Genomic DNA, 5,443 nt, shown 5'->3' on the forward strand with positions numbered 1-5,443 from the left:
GAAGATTCTTCCTTGGCCAATAATTCTATTTGGGTTAGTGAATAATAATGGTTTTATTCATGACATGCTTGGGTATTCTTGATAAGTACAACCCCAATCACAACCGTTGCCACATACCTTACACTTTTCTAGGCAGGGTATATTTATGTCAGTTTTGTGTCTCTTCGTTTATTCATTCATGCTCTGGGCTGCAGGATCTGACCTGACCTGAAAACACCTGTGGCCCACTTTAATAAAGTACTGTCTGCAACCATACTAATCTATGGCTTGGACTGTCCCATCAGGCACCAATCTTGATTCTTACACATTCTTGAATACATCCAGATGTGTTCAAGTTCACATGACTATTTTTTCTTCTGAAGGCATTGGATGTGACTTCCTATATAATATCTACCTGTTTTATTCTTAATTCACAGGATGATGTGGCATCAGTATCAATAACACTCCTTATTAAGAAGGTAATACATCTAAGGCAATGCATTCGATAGGTTCTGGAGATACAAAGATTAATAAAAACAAATTCTTGTCCTAGATAAGGCCATATTCTGGTGGGCGAGATAGATAACCATTTATCAAAAAGCCATTTACAAGGCTGGAAAACAGATGCCAAGAATGAAATGAACAGCCCCTTGCTAAACTCTGCTAGCCTTTGGGGGAAGGTTAGACCATCAGGGGCAGCTGTGAAACTTCACTGGGCGCTCACTGTAACATAGGGTTTGGTATACAGTAGAGGCCTAATACATGATTCCCAGTGATTAAACAAATAAGTGGATGAAGGTAAAATATGAACTGCACCTGGAAATATGGGCAGGGCTAACTCAGAGAACACACACACACACACACACACACACACACACACACACACACACACACACAGAACTTACCAAAGAAGCATATATCTGCTTCACAGAGAATAAAATAAGTAAGAAATTAGGAACTGACACCCTCTTGTTAAGCTTAGTATTTGTATTGTTGGTGGCATCATTTGTGAGTAATAACTAAATTAATAGCACTTACTAGATATTGTTTGTTTTCAGCATATAGATTAGTATAAATTCATAAATGCAAATATAACAGGAAGACACAGGAAATGTCTATTCAATAAGCCAAACCATGTAAGTAACTACTTGATTTATTTTGCTGTTTAATAATTTATATCCCACATCCTTTCAAAACATATTTGATGTCAAACCAAACCCAACATAGGAAGCAAGATATGAAGGGGGTGGTGAGGAATGGAGCAGAAGTTAAAAAAAAAACCTGGAAGAAACTACAGTAATTGAATATTTTTGTAGATTGAACTGGAAAGAAATCCCAGGGGTTAATTAAAACTAGGAAATAAGCCAGGGTGATAGTTCAGTGGCATAAAAACCATCCGGCAAGTGCAAGGTCCTGAGTTCGATCCCTGGTACAAAAGAAAAAAAGCTAGGAAATTAGTACACTGGTGGGGAGAATGAACAAATCTTTCTCTCAGTCCCAATTTCTTGTTTTTTTTTTTTTCTTTTCTTTTGTGCAGGGTCTTACTATACAGCTTGGACTCATAGTGATCCTCCTGTTTCCGTCTCCCCAGTACTGGGATTACAGGCGTGAACCATCATGCCCGGTCTGGATGGCCGGTTCAGTACACCCAGAGGCGGGGCAGCATGGCATGTGGTGCCAGGGATCAACCCCAGTCCCTGTGCTTGCTTAAGCAGGTGCTTAGTCTGCTAAGCTATCTCGACAGCCCTTTAGTCCCAATTTCTGAAGGAGATTGTATCATGGGTCCTATTTCAAGCCCCACATTCTGCATTAATTACTGATATTCTTACTTTTACTAGTAATGAGATTCTTACTACCACTGAGATACTTGAGATTTTATGTGGTAGGCACTGTGAGAAATGCTATATACAGACTGGAAAAACTTTAATGTTTTTTAGGGCATGGTGGAACATGGCTTCAATCCCAATACTGATGGAGGCTGAGGCAGGACTGGACCACTTAGTGCCACCTTGTCTCAAAATTTAAAAAGTGCTGTGGAAATTCGGTGGCAGAGGATCTCTGGGTTCATACTCCTGCTTGTCTAATAATAATAATTATAAAGCTACCCCAAGTGTTGGCCCCATTACCTCACCCCTCAGATCTGTACACAACCTCCTTTTGTATGCCATGTTTCCCAAGACAGCTGGATGATTTCCACGAGCAGGCCTAAGACTGAAATGCAGAATGTGGTGAGCACACTGAACCTCCTGCCAGGAGCCTCCCAAGGCAGATAAGGAGAACTTGCTGCAGAGACAGGCTTTATCTGGATGGAGGGTCAGGCAGGCACTTGGGGCAAGGCTCCACTGCAGCCATACAGGGAGCTTGAGAAGGAGGAGGCAGCAAGGCTGAGAAGAGGGAAGCCCCATCTGGGCACTGGGCACACTGGTGTCCTGTACCCACCGATGTCATTTAGAAGCAGCTGTGAAGGGGAAGCTAAAGCACTGGACGTGGGGTCCCAGGGTCAGACCTAGCTCTGCCATGGCTGGCTGTGCACTTTTTCTTTCACTTCAGTGTCTTCATCTGTTCTTGTGGTGAGAAAAGAGCCTCACCATCTACTGTAGGTGTCCACAAAGCATTGAAACAGGAGGTGCAATGTATTGTTTGGCCCCATTTTGAAATCTTCTGTGTTCTTATTTCTACAAAGGACCTAAGAAGCACTACAATTCCACATTGTCAGGCTTTGCACTATGTTAGTTACTTTTCTTTCATTGTTGAGACAAAAAATACACCCAAAGTTAAAGGAGAAAAGGTTTATTTAGTTCACAACTTGAAGAGGTTTCTTCACAACATGGGGGTGACAGCCTAAGGGCTTCTGGGCCTGTAAACTGGCTCCAATCTGGGAACTGGGTGAGGGGCTGATTCCTGTTACTCTGAGGTGTGATTCCCTGTTACTGTGATTTGAAGTAGGATTCTGTGAGTCAATGGATGGTAGTTTCGGCAGAAGCATTACATGCAGTGAAGGCAAATCCATATCCAGAGTACAGGTCTATGCCAGTGAGCAGTCCCTTCCATGATAGAAGTGGTCCGATATAATCAACCTGCCACCACATCACAGGTTGATCACCCTGGGGAATGGTGCCGTATCAGGGACACAGTGTTGGCCTCTGCTGCTGGCATATTAGGCTTTCAGCAGTGGCTGTAGCCAGATCAGCCTTGGTGAAAGGGAGTCCATGTTGCTGAGCCCATGCATAGCCTCTACCCCTACCACCATGGCCACTCTGTTCATGGGCCCATTCATCCATGACAGGAATGGCTGAAGAAGAAGATTGGCTAGAATTAACATAGCAAGTCATTTTATCTGCTGGATTTTTTTTTTTAAGGTATTTAGTATAGGGTCTCACTACACAATTCAGACTTGTAGTGATCTTCTTGTTTCAGCCTCCCCAGCTCTGGGATTACAGGCACACATCACCACATCGGTCTTGATGGCCAGCTCATTGTGCCTGGGGGCAGGATCAGCATGGCATGCAATGCCAGGGATTGAACCCTGGTCCCTGCATTTGCCTAACAGGTGTTTAATCTCCTGAGCTATCTCGCCAGCCCTATTTTCTTCATTACAAAAGTCAGGTTTCTAGGTTTGCTTACATTTTCCTTAATGCACATTATGATCTCCATGCACCCTTCAGCATGTCCCAAATCTTGGTGGCTGGCTGCTCTGAGCCATGCCTCTTCTTTCATGTCATCATTGAGCACTACCCACCCTACAGAAGAAAGAGGAGAGATGGAAATAATATTTATTATTGCATAAACATTCTTACAAAAGCAAGGGTGATTGTCTCAGAAGAGCCCACTAGGGCCATGTTGCCTCCTTGAACCCCCATCATTTTCCCTTGCCCCTCTTAGTTCATCCACAGGCATCTGTGGTTTTCAGATGGCTGTGATCAGAACAGATACATTATCTGGTTCTTCCAGTTTTATTTGTTTAACATAGCCATAAACATTTCCTGATTTTCTTCATCCCTTCATGATTATCTCTCCTACTTGTAAACAATTCCACAGGGTAAAACATTATATTGAAAAATCATAATTTTTTGACTGCTGGCTTCTTAGTTTTATTTAATAAATAATGGCTTAATGAAAATCTTCCATTTATAGCCTTTCTTCACTCATTATGAGTTAAGAGGAAAAAGTGTTTATATTTGCTTTTTTCTAAAAACTCGGCAACATTTTCCTACAAGCTGAATATTTATCTATCATCCAGACCCATCTTGGCTTTATCTTGCTTTATTCTCATGGGATGTTCTGGTCAGTGAGGAAAGGATTTAGATACTGTTTCTAATCATGAATTTTCCCATTAACAAATGTCTTTCAGCACAGTTTCTTGTTCTCCGAAAAGGCCAGAAGAGTTACGTAGATTCCTTGCTAACACTTGCCCCATTGTAGCCCTCACTGCAGAACTAATCTTGTCCAAAGGAAGAATGGGGGTTCTATCAAACAGAGCACAGGCTCTGTGTGTAGCCCCATCCATCATCAGCTGAGGAGCATACAGGGGTTCTTTCACCTAGAGCCTTCTAAACTAAGGGCCCAGCCAGGAACTGACAACCATTCTACGTCTCTGAAGCAGAACACATTTCCTAGACTGGTTACACAGATGGTGGAAACGCTGAGAGTCTGAGGTGGGTGGAGGGGCAATCAAGGCCTGGCAGTGGTGGGAAATCACTAGCATCCCAAGGTCGAAGGATAGACCCAGAGTCACCCGGTAGAAATTGGGCCCAGAAACCTGTCATTGAGGGAATGAAGGAGGTGATGCAGCTTTAGAGACACCACCGGCGGCAGCCAGAAAACAGGAAATCAGGTGTGTCTGAAGTGCCTGTGTGGAGGCTGGAGGGGTAGCTCCATGGTAGAGCTCCTGCCTACGTCCTCCTCAGTATCAGTCAAGGGATAAATAATCCATATCAGTCATACACATTTGTGTTCACAAAGGCAAACAGTCCTGTGTATTAGTTGGCTTTTCATCACCAGGGCAAAATATCAAAGAAGAAAATGTTTATTTTGGCTCACAGTTTCAGAGGTCACTGTCCACTGATGACTCCACTACTTTAAGGCCTGCGTTGTGGCTGAGACATCCTGGTAGGAGGGCCTTGCAGAGGAAAGCTGCTCACCTCATGGCATCCGGGAATCAGATGGAGAGGGAAAGAGACAGGGAGGAAGGGGCCAGGAAGAAGATAACATGCCCGAGTTTACAGCCCCATGATCTGCTCCCTTCCACCTAGGCCCCACATCCTGCTTCTTTCGCCATGCTAGTAATGCCATCAACTGTGATCGCATCAGTGGAGTGCTGCAGATTGAGTAGATACCTTGTTTTTTTATTTTTTTTATTTTTTTTCAAAGTTTTATTGATAAACAGATAGCAATGAGACAGTTTCAAATCAAATCGGAAGTACAGTTTCAACAAATAACACACCGTGTATATTCTTCTTGCATG

This window comes from Octodon degus, unplaced genomic scaffold (genome assembly GCF_000260255.1).
Source record: "Octodon degus isolate 3935 unplaced genomic scaffold, OctDeg1.0 scaffold00141, whole genome shotgun sequence".
Taxonomy (NCBI): Eukaryota; Metazoa; Chordata; class Mammalia; order Rodentia; family Octodontidae; genus Octodon; species Octodon degus.